This window comes from Malaclemys terrapin, chromosome 15 (genome assembly GCF_027887155.1).
Source record: "Malaclemys terrapin pileata isolate rMalTer1 chromosome 15, rMalTer1.hap1, whole genome shotgun sequence".
Taxonomy (NCBI): domain Eukaryota; kingdom Metazoa; phylum Chordata; order Testudines; family Emydidae; genus Malaclemys; species Malaclemys terrapin.
The window spans coordinates 7,194,576-7,206,594 of NC_071519.1; the positions used below are offsets into that span (position 1 = coordinate 7,194,576).

At 53.0% G+C, this 12,019-nt stretch overlaps 1 protein-coding gene across 1 annotated transcript in view; it reads right to left on the reverse strand.

Moving 5' to 3' along the window:
• The window catches only part of LOC128822969 (zinc finger protein 501-like), a 348,938-nt gene that overhangs the window by 216,987 nt on the left and 119,932 nt on the right, over window positions 1-12,019 (reverse strand). The window lies entirely within an intron of this gene.

A 12,019-nucleotide genomic window follows, 5' to 3' on the forward strand; every position in this document is an offset into this window, starting at 1 on the left:
TAATATGCAGCTCCGGGTATAGGCACCGACTTCAGGGCTGGTGCCAACTTTCCAATGTGCTGGGGGGTGCTCACTACTCAACCACTGGCTCTGCTGCAGGCCCTGCCCCCACTCCACCCCTTCCCGCCCCCTCCCCTGAGCCTGCAGTGCCCTCGCTCCTCCCCAGAGCCTCCTGCATGCCACAAAACGGCTGATCGGGAGGTGCGGGGAGGGAGGGGGAGGCGCTGATTAGTGGGGCTGCCGGTGGACAGGAGGCTCTGGGAGCAGGGTGGGGGAGCTGATGGGGGGCTGCTGACGTATTACTGTGGCTCTTTGGCAACGTACATTGGTAAATTCTGGCTCCTTCTCAGGCTCAGGTTCGCCACACCTGTTCTAAGAGTTTCTGCTACAGATCCTGCAGTGAGATTCTGCCCCTCCCCACTTTCTATAGCAGCACTTTTAAGAATAGGTCAGGGAAACATGTAAATACTTTGAACCAAATTCCAGAAGCTGTTCAGCATGCACATGTCAGTATAATCTCAGCTGGAACTTTATACAGTAAAATGCCTTAGTTGTAGCCCTCTGGCGATTGGCCGGTGTCACTACAGGGCAGAATTAAGTGGAGGCCTTAGGTGTGAATTTCCATCCCCTAGCATATTCTGATTACTGGTAATTTCAATAGATTATAGCGATATTTATTTTTAAGCCCTTTTTTAATGTTTACAATTTCAATGTTCAGAGCTGTGGGAAGTTAGGGGGATGGTCAGACAATTATTTAATTACAGTACATGTTGAGATTCAAAGAGCCAAATCATATAACTGTTCAAAAACAAAAAGCTACAGGAGTACTTGTGGCACGTTAGAGACTAGCAAATTTATTTGAGCATAAACTTTCATTGGCTAAAACCCACTTCATCGGATGCATACAGTGGAAAATACAGTAGGAGGACATATACATACATATATATACATATACATATATACACACACACACACACACACACACACACACACAGAAAGAGAGAGAGAGAACATGAAACAATGGGTGTTACCATAGACACTAGAGTGATCAGTTAAGGTGAGCTATTACCAGTAGGGGAGAAAAATAAAACATTTTGTAGTGGTAACCAAAATGGCCCATTTCCAGCAATTGACAAGAAGGTGTGAGGAACAAACAGTAGGGGGGAAGAATAAATATGGGGAAATAGTTTTGCTTTGTGTAATGACCCATCCATTCCCAGTCTTTATTCAATTTGCAAATCAATTCCAATTCAGCAGTCTCTCGTTGGAGTCTGTTTTCGAAGTTTTTTGTTGTTGTAATATTGCGACATTTAGGTCTGTAATCGAGTGACTAGGCAGAGTGAAGTGTTCTCCGACTGGTTTTTGAATGTTATAATTATTGACGTCTGATTTGGGTCCATTTATTCTTTTACGTAGAGATTGTCCGGTTTGGCCTATGTACATGGCAGAGGGGCACTGCTGGCAATCTCTCTGTAAAAGAATAAATGGACACAAATCAGATGTCAAGAATTATAACATTCAAAAACACACTGGAGCTAAGCTGTGTTGATGCATTTTCATTCAGAGTGGTACAGTTTTAATCAGATGCTTATGAACACCAGGGGTTCTCAAATTGGGGGTCAGGAGGTTATTATATGGGGGGCTACGAGCTGTCAGCCTCCACCCCAGACCCCACTTAGCCTCCAGCATTTATAATGGTGTCAAATATATAAAGAAGTGTTTTTAATTTATGGGGGGGGGGGTCGCACACTGAGGCTTACTATGTGAAAGGGCTCACCAGTGCAAAGGTTTGAGAATCACTGTGCGACACAAAGCAGTCAATAATTGGTCTGCTTTCATTAATTAACTTGACTGTGTGCTGTGCATTGCTTTTAAAAAAAATGGTGTGAGCAAGTGTCAAAATTTCAGGCATTAATAAATGGAAATTAGGTGTCAGTTCATTTCTCATGTGTTTAGCTCGTAATTTTAATTTCGGTTTTGAATCAGTATTAATACCATGTTGTTTTAATAGTGTTAAGGTCTATTTGTATAATTGTTTGCAAAATTTCACTGGATATTGTGAACCAGCCGTCTTAACCTTTTATTTTGAGATTCCTAAATACAATCCAGCACACCCCTCCTGAAAGGCTGCAAGCCCTGGCTGTGACATGCTTCCTAGAGAGCAAACACCCGACAAGCCCTTTCGCCCTAAAATCGCTTTTGGCTCTTTGACATTTCTTTATCCACCCCACCAGAAAATGCTATAGGTAACCAGGTAATTACAGCAGACTTTCACTAGGCAAAGTTCTACCAGCTATGTGCCAAAATTCAAATGGTTCTGTTTGTTTTATCTTTCATTCAGCTTTGCAATTATTAGATCCCATTTAAAAACTGGAAGTGAAATAACCAAAGCAAGTTAAGAAGAGAATGACATCAGGCATAGGTGGGGGTAAAACAATAAAGGGAAAGAACTGACTATGCAAAAAGGAACATCCCAAACTATCAGAGACCCAGACCCCCGTTCAACTGAATCCACCCCAGCCAGGCATATCAAGCTGAGCCCCTGAAAAATCGCCCATCCCATCTGGCAGTAAATGCTGGTGTTCCAGATGGAGCTATGGTGTGTGCGTCTGCTCTGCTGACATGCTGCTTTGGTACAGAATGCACCACGGCCACAGGGAGCAGAGACATGGACTCCTACAAAACAAAATCCCAGATACACCTCCAACATTGCATCCCCTCCCCAGGGCTGGCTCCAGGGTTTTGGCCGCCCCAAGCAGCCACACACACACACACACACACACAAAAAAAGCCGCGATCGCGATCTGCGGCAGCAATACGGGGGAAGGTCCTTCGCTCCTAGCGGGAGTGAGGGACCGTCCGCCAAATTGCCGCCGAATAGCTGGACCTGCCGCCCCTGTCCGGAGTGGCCGCCCCAAGCACCAACTTGCCATGTTGGTGCCTGGAGCCAGCCCTGCCCCTCCCCCACCTCCACATGGCCATTCTCGGACTATTGCTAACAGTTCCTTCCAGCCTTCAGCACTATAAATAAATAAAACATGGTGCCACAAAAGGTAGATGGTACCAGAGAAACCATATCTCCTTCTGTGAGAAGGTAACTAGTTTTTTGGACAAAGGAAATGCAGTAGCTCAAATCTATCTGGATGTCAGTAAGGCATTTCATACAGTTCCACATGGGAAACTATTCATTAAATTGGACAAGATGGGGATTAATATGAGAACTGAAAGGTCGATAAGGAATTGGTTACATGGGAGACTACAAGGGGTCATACTGAACGGTGAGTTCTCAGGCTGGAGGGAGGTTACTAGTGGAGTTCTTCAGAGATCAGTCTTGGGACCAATTTTATTCAACATTTAGTGACCTTGGCACAAAAAGTGGGAGTCTGACACAAAGCTGGGAGGGATTGCCAATATGGAGGAGGGCAGGAATATCATCCAAGAAGATCTGCATGACCTTGAAAACTGGAGTAATAGAAATGGGATGGGTTTCAGCGTGGTAGCCGTGGGATGAAATTTAACAGTGCAATAAGTTAGTACTGTTATACAAAACACCAATGCTACCTCACCTTGCCCCAAAGAGATCACAATCCAAGTAGATTACGGGTAGGAGGAAAACAGAGATGGGCTGTGAGTTCCCCAAGGTCACCAAGCAGGTCAGTGACAGAGCCAGGAACAAACCCCGGTAACTCCAGAGCCCTGTTACCTGCAGTTTGGAAAGGTCCCCAGACCACATTGTAGGCTGCAGGAAGAGGAGGTTTGTCCATGGACGTACAGGCTGTCTTGGCCTCAGCTGCAGTCCCTGCACCCAGGAGAAGTCAGTGTCCAGTCCTGTGGGGCTGTGCTCCTGGCTCATACCTCCAGCACTCACTGCTGCCCCTCCATTACCAGCTGCACTGTACAGCCAGCCCCACGCCTCAGTGACGTCACTGTCCCCCCACACACCCCAAACCTTCAAATTGGGACATGGTGCACTGGTGCCAGAGTGCACTAGTGTAAATTCTGTCTATACAAAGGGTTTGCACCAATGCCTAAAACACCAGTGTGGCAGAGATCATCATTACCCAAAACAGCAGTACGGTGGTACTAGAAATGGGATCTTTTTCTAGCTCTGTCACGGACAGCTTGGGTGACCTTGGACACATCAATGTTTCTCCTCCCAACTTTAGTCTATTTACCCAGCTACGCACTCACTGGGGTCTCCTCTCTCTCCAGAGCTGCTCACCACTAAAACCTGTGTGGGTGTCACTAGAGCTTAGGTAGTTCAGCTCTGGAATAGTCTTACAAGGGTGGCAGTGGAATCTTTTCCCTGGAAGTTTTTAAGAACAGGTAGGACAAACCTCTGGCAGAGATAATCTACATAGACTTGATCCTGCCTCGGCAGAGAGGTGGACTTGATGACGTCTTAAGGTCCTGTCCAGTCCTACCTTTCTATGATGCTATGCAACATGTACATACAAAAACACAACATGCAGAAAAAAAATCCCACCACAACATAATATCAGGCAATTCAGAAAACAAAAAAACAAAAACACAACCTACACTCCACAGCATAAAATGACAATGCAAAGGAAAAGAAAGCAACACAATGCAAACTAACACACCCTAGGACAAAAGCACACAACAGAAAGAGCTCAACTGAAACCAACACAACACAGGCACCAAACACGCTGAGGCAAAACAATTCACCATAAAACTATGCTACACAACATGGTACACAGGGACCCCAGTGGGGGCCGGGCCCAGCCCCACGCAGGGACCCCAGTGGGGGCCGGGCCCCTCCCCCCACGTGGTGCCCCAGGGCAGAGCCTGGCCGGGCCGGGGGCGTTGGGCTCCTGCGGGGACAGCAGCTCCGAGCCCCCCGCGGGCGCTGCCCCCAGGGAGCAGATCCCGGCGCTGCGAGATGCCGGGTCCCCCCCACGGACACTGGGGCAGAGTCACCGCCCGGCCCCGCCCCCGGGGCTCGCTCCGGTACCTGGAGGCTGCAGCTCCGCAGCGGGGCGGGCAGAGCCCGGGGCGGCCCCAGCGGGAGCAGGGCGCGGGCCGGGCACGGGGGGGTTAATGGGTCTCCCCGGCACAGACCCTCCTGCTCCGCCCGGCCCCGCAGCGCCAGGGAGCAGCAGCGGGTGAGCGCTGCCTCTACACATGCAGGACTCTGCGCATACCCAGAGCCGGGAGACACAACGTCACTTCCGCTCCTGGGAGAGTCAGGAACTACATCTCCCTGCCTGCCCCGGGGGCCTTTCCGCCCTCTTCAGCTCAGGTATGGGAGGGGGGGGTCAGCAGCTGTTATTGCGCATGCTCCATGTAAGCTCGCTCGTTCTGCCCCCGCCCAATATCACTATCGCGGCTGTCTTCGTGTGATCCGGGGCCCGGGCTTTGGCACAGACCAGACGCTGCTGCTGTCGCCGTGTGATCCGAGGCCCGGGCTGAGCAGGTGCTGCTCCCCGGGTCTGTGCTGGGGGGGATCCTGGTATTAATCTCTCCCTGCCCGGCTGGGGGGCGGCTTTCTCCAGCTCGGACCCGCCCCCTGGGCAGCCCCTGGCCGGAGCCCCCCGGTGAGTGACAGACCCCGGGGGGGCGCTGGGGCCGGGCAGGAAAGTGACTGTCTGCCCCGGGGAACCTGGGAGAAGCCTCGGAGCTGCCTCAGCCCCCGTGGAGCTGCAGCAGGATCTGCCCCCGGCACCGCTGGCATTGGGCGGGGAGGCAGAGAGTGGGGCCCTGCGGGGAGTCCCCTGTGGGGGGAGGGGGTGTCGGACAGGGAGGGGAGAAGCCAGAGTTTTGGGGAGGAAGGTCAGTGGGATGTGGGGGAGGGGGTTTGAACTGTCTCTGTGCAGCCAGGAAATTCCCCGAGGGAGAAGTTTTTTCTCTCTCAGAGGGTCCTGTGGCACCTTTGAGACTAACAGAAGTATTGGAGCATAAGCTTTCGTGGGTAAGAACCTCACTTCTTCAGATGCACTTGCATATGAAGAAGTGAGGTTCTTACCCACGAAAGCTTATGCTCCAATACTTCTGTTAGTCTCAAAGGTGCCACAGGACCCTCTGTTGCTTTTTACAGATTCAGACTAACACGGCTACCCCTCTGATACTTTTCTCTCTCAGTATCTCACACGTGGCTATAAAATCTGGGGAGATTCCCCCCTTTCCCCTCAAATGATCAGCTCTCTTCTCTCCCCAGATTTTCCCCTGTTCTCTCCATGAGTCTCAAATGTCAATTTAAAATCTCTAATGAGGGGGATTTTCCCACCCGTTTTGTCTGCAGTAATTTGTCCTTGTTTAGGTGGGAAATTGTTGCCCTGAGTCATTCCCCAAAACATGGCTTCCCCTGGATTGGGGATGGGATCCTGGTTCTCTGCTAGGGCCGGGAAGGGAGGAGCAAGTGTCCCCGATAGGGACTGCCCAGATTTCCACCCGGTTTCCCAATCCCACTTGCTGCCCGCTAACTACCAACACAGTTGCCCCCAGCAATCAGTTGCCAGTCACCTGCCCGTCCCCCATGGCTGCCCCCTTCCCTCATCCAGGGAGCCTTCCCGCTCCCCCCCTCCTTTGCTTTCTTAAATCAGCTCTTCAAAGGGCTCCTTGCTGCCCATAGGAATGGGGGGGGGGCGCGGAAACCATCACTGTGTGTTTATGTATTGGACAGTCGTATAAAATCCAGTCCAACAGTCCCCCTTTTCCACTAATTATTTAATAGCAATATAAAATCCCCTCAGATCTTGGTGTTTTTCCTCTCATGTTATCAAATGTAGTTTGTGACATGTATTCTCTGCAAATCTCAAAGACTGGTATAAAATACCCTAAACATTTGCCCCACTTCTCTCTAGTTTTCTATTTCTAATTGAATAATATGCCCTGAGATTTCCCCCGTCTCTCTAATTGTAAAATACTAAGAAAATCTCAGATTTACACGTTTTCTCAGATTCTTGAATATGGATATGAAGGGAGGGGAATCTCCCCTAAGCCTTACTGGTGGGTGCCCCCTTCATATCTCACAGCAGCTGCTGGTTAGTCGGATCAGGTGAGTGCAGATGTTTGCAAAATTGAGCCAAAATCTCTCAGATTTCCACCATTTCTCTTTTATTTCTGAACATTGATCTCAAAGCTCAAGTTTTGCCTCTTTCTATGTCACTATCAAATGTCAATTAAAAATCCTCTCGGGTTTGGGGCTGTTCCCCATGTTTCTGAATCCCAGCAACTTCTCCTTTCTTGCCTGTTGCCCTGAATCATTCTCCATCCTGGATGTTGTAGGGGGTTAAATTGCCTAGAGATCATCTTTCCCGTCTCCTTTGAGAATCATTTGTTCCCTCCTATATCTCTATTAAAATGTTTGCTGATGAAAGAGACCAGCCACATATTTAATACACATCAAAGCCAGAGGCCTCCCCCTGTTTGGTGGGATCAGTGGTTCCCAGCTGATAACAGGAGAGTTGGCTGGACCCTTTTCTTTTCTCCATCTGGCATGGGATAAGGAGTTCACTCTGAGTGCAGCGTGGGTCCAGAAGTATCCCAAACCCCATGACAAATGGTCTCTGAGCGGGGCTGCTTCCTGCAGTGCTAAGATGTAGCCACCTCTGGGGTGGCCATTATTTGCTAGTGACAGGGCATGGAAATTTCTTAACTATTTTGGCCCACCATGCCTTCCATTCTCCTGTTAAAGAAGCATCCCCCAGGACTCCTTCTGCCTGTATGACTGGTCAGCAGGGGGCGGTGATAACTTTCTATTCGCTTACCAGACAGTGTGAGGTAACACTGTTGCTGGGGTGGGGGGGGCACGTCTGTGTGGGGAGATTACAGATGGAGCTGAAGGGGCATTGTGGTAGGGGGAGGTCTCTGGGTGGCTGGGCAGGGGGTACCCTAGTCAGGTTGGTGGGTTCTGGAGGTTTGGAATTTTGGGGGGTGGTTCTGAGGTGCCCAGTGTCATGGAGTGTGGGGGGATACAAGACCCTGCACCCCCAGCTTCCTGCGATTCACCATGACTCTCAGCCAGCCAGTAAAGCAGAAGGTTTATTCAGATGACAGGAATACAGTCCAAGACAGGTCCTGCAGGCACAGACAACTGGAGCCCCCCCAATTAGGTGCATCTTGGGGCCCCAGGGCACCACAGCCCCCTTGGGAGGTCAGAGCCCTGTCTCCCTCCCAGCCATTCCTCCAGCCAGTTCCCCAACTCTCTCCCCGCAACGTCTCCTCCCCCAGCCTTTGTTCAGTTTCCCCGGCAAAGGTGTCACCTGGCCTCTAACCCCTTCCTGGGTTCTCATATTACGTGCTCAGGTATTCTCCCTCAAGGCCAGTCTCCCATCCCCCAATGCAGGCCATCCTAGCCACACTCCCCTGCCTTCCCAGCCAACACTCCCCACTCAGCATTCAAAGACCACATATCACATTAAGAACAGTCCCAGTTCATCACATCTCTCCCCCCCTTCGAGACCGAACTGAGTGGGGTCACTTCAGCCAGTGACCTGGGGAAGTTCAAACCTACCCCCGTTCCCGTGGATGCACCAGCATCCCTCCCATTCCTTGGCGAGAATTACACCAGGCCCTTCCAGTTTCACTCCCCCCCTCAGGTCGGGTGTGCTCGATGGCACTCGTAGTTTGCATGTGGGAAGGTTTATACGGTTTATGTCCTTTTCCCACCCCAATACCCCTGGGGTTCCAACTGTGCTGGGGTCTTCTCCCAGCATTCCAGTCTGGAGGTCTCTGATTCGGGCTCTCTTGGTTCAGAGCCCCCCTTTTTACCCTGGCCCCCCTCTGGGAAGGTTCCTCTATGCTGGGCAAGGGTCCTAAAGCCATTTTCCCCTTGTCCCAGGCCTTTCTCACCCTCTGACAGGGGTCACAGGCTCAGCAGTACTGTCGGACAATAACAAAGACCCCAAGCCAGTAAAAGTTACGTAGCAGTCTTTGCTGGGTACTCCAGGTTCCCTGGTGCCCTGAGAGGGGAATGGCATGGGCCCGGTACAGCAGCTGGCGGCGATACTTCCGGGGTACCAGCAGCTGCCTCCTGATTCCCCCTGACTCCATTTTCCCTGGGGGAGCCCATTCTCGGTACAGGAACCCCTTCTCCCACAGGAACCTTTTCCGGCCACTTCTCCCCATGGTCTGTACCCGCACTGAGGTCGGCCAGGTCCCTTATCTTCTGCAAGGAGGGATCTTTCTGCAACTCAGCCTGGAACTCAGCAGCTGGGACAGGGATGGCCACCTGCTCTCTCTCGCCGGCTGGGTCTGGAGCCGTAGCCTCCGTGAGCTGTGTCCCTGGGCACGCACTCCCCCACCAGGTTAGGGTCCTGCGCCTTGGGCAATGCACCCTCCCCAAGGCCAGGGCGCAGTGCCCCTCGCTGGCTCTGGCTACGGGTCACAACCAGGGCACCCTGGAGGTTGCTTGGCCAGTCCTCCAGGTCCCCCCCCATCAACACCTCAGTGGGCAAATATGGGTGTACCCCCACGTCCTTGGGGCCCTCCTTGGACCCCCACTTCAGGTGTACTCTTGCCATGGGCACTTTGACTGGGGTCTCGCCCACCCTTGTCAGGGTCAGGTAGGTGTTGGGCACCACCCGATCTGGGGCCACCACCTCAGGCTGGGCCAGCATCACCTCTGCACCCGTATCCCAGTATCCATTGACCTTCCTCCCATCCACCTCTAGGGGAACAAGGTACTCTCTCCGGAGGGACAGCCCCATATCCACCCTGTAAACCAAAAACCCTGAGTCTGGAGCATCCAGCCCCCCAGAGGAGCTGGCCTGGAGCTCTCTTCCCTCCTTAGCGGGTGGTACGCTGCCAGCCCCCCTTGCCTGGGAACGCTGCCTCACATTCGGCTGAGTTGCTACCCAGTCAACCCTCTGTGGGTTGAGTCCGCTCAGTCTGTCCCTGAGCCTGGGGCACTGGGCCCGTATGTGGCCTCTTTGGCCACGGTGATAGCAGCCCATGTCCCGTGGGTCCCCTTGAGCGGGTCGGATGGACCTGACACTGGATGTTCCCCTTTGGTGGGGGTTCTCCATATTTCCCTGCTGGGATGTCCCTGGTGACTCTCTCTGCGTTGTGGTGGGACTGTTCCTTTGGGACTCCTCCCTGTTATCCCCTGACTGGCTCTTCACAAACTCATCGGCCAGCCGCCCTGCATGTCGTGGGTTCTCTGGCTTTTTGTCCCTCAACTACAGCCTCAGGTCGCACCGCTCATACAGTTGCTCCAGTACCAGCAATTTAACCAGGTCCTCCTTCATCTGGGCCCCATCTGCCCACTTGCTGGCATATCCGTCCATGCGGACGGCTAGTTGCAGATATGAGATCTCAGGGGTTTTATCCTGACTCCGGAACTTTTCCCGGTACATCTCAGGAGTCAGCCCAAACTCAAGTAGCAGGGCCTTTTTGAATAGTTTGTAGTCCCCTTTCTCCGCCTCTTCCAGTTGGCAGTACAGTGCCACGGCTTTGGGGTCCAGTAAGGGGGTTAGAACCCGGAGTCTGTCTGCAAGATCGACCTGGTGCAACTCGCAGGCCGTCTCAAAGGCATCCAGGAAGTCATCCATGTCCTTCCCCTCTTTACGTGGGGCCAGGATGCACTTATCAAAGCTCCGTGTGGTCCTGGGTCCCCCCTCACTCACCGCAGCCGGGGGCTTGCTGCCCCTCAGCCTCGCCAGCTCCAGTTCATGCTGATGCTGTCTCTCTTCATGCTGCCTCTGTTTCTCTTTTTCCTCCTGTTCATGCTGTCTCTGTTGTTCACAATCCTCCAGCTCTCTCTTTCTCCCATTCCAGCCGCTTCCACTCCACAGATGCTGAGCGTCGCTGGGAGGTTCCCCTGCTGGCCAGCGAGCTTCGCCAGGAGGATCCCCTGCTGGCCGGGGGGGGGGTGTGTGTCACGGTGCTCTCGGTATTTGCTGGGCTCCTCCCCACCCTTCCCCTAGGCATAGGAAGGAGGGGTATCGGGAAGCCCTCAGCAGACGGCTGACCACTCCCAGCTGGGACAGACACTGGTGCCTGCGCTGCATTTGTCAGGCTGCTTCCCTCAGAGACAGGGATTAGTTCATTTCAGCGATCTCCCTCCTCCAGCTGGGCAATGAGCTGTTCTTTGGTGAGCCTCCCACTGCGCAGCCCCCTCTGCTTGCACAGCTCCACCAGGTCGCTCTTAAGCCGCTTGGCATACATCTTCCTGCTGGCCACTCACAGGCCTGCGTGCTCACCTCTCCCCACAGTTTCCAGGAAGAACCCCTAGTGTGCCAGTCCTTCTCGAGGTCACCACCTCTATGCCAGGGTCAAGCTGCAGACTCCTCCGCCCCTGGGACCACTTGCTGCGATCCCCCTGGGGACCCTGTTACTGCAAAAGTCCTTCTCGCTGGTCACACGCTCCCAGGGGTGAATCGCCCCCTGAAATCGTCTCTCTCTGACTCTTCAGCCCACCGGCTCCCCGTCAATCCCCCTTCGTTTTACTGCTCCCCAGTCACTGCAGGGAGCGCTGTCCATGGGGTGCAGTACATCCCACCGCTGCACCAGTTGTCACGGAGTGTGGGGGGGACACGAGGCCCTGCACCCCTGGCTTCCTGTGATTCCCCATGACTCTCAGTCAGCCAGCCAGTAAAGCAGAAGGTTTATTCAGTTGACAGGAATACAGTCCAAGACAGGTCTTGCAGGCACAGACAACAGGACCGCGCATCCAATTAGGTGCATCTTGGGGCCCCAGGGCACCACATCCCCCTTGGGAGGTCAGAGTCCCATCTCCCTCCCAGCCATTCCTCCAGCCAGCTCCCCAACTCTCTCCCCCCAGCGTCTCCTCCCCCAGCCTTTGTTCAGTTTCCTGGGCAAAGGTGTCACCTGGCCTCTAACCCCTTCCTGGGTTCTCATGTTACATGCTCAGGTATTCTCCCTCATGGCCAGTCTCCCATCCCCCAATGCAGACCATCCTAGCCACACTCCCCTGCCTTCCCAGCCAACATTCCCCACTCAGCATTCAAAGACCACATACCACATTAAGAACAGTCCCAGTTCGTCACACCCAGCCCTGAGGCTATGGGTCCTGGAGGTGGGTATTGCTGGGGGCCTG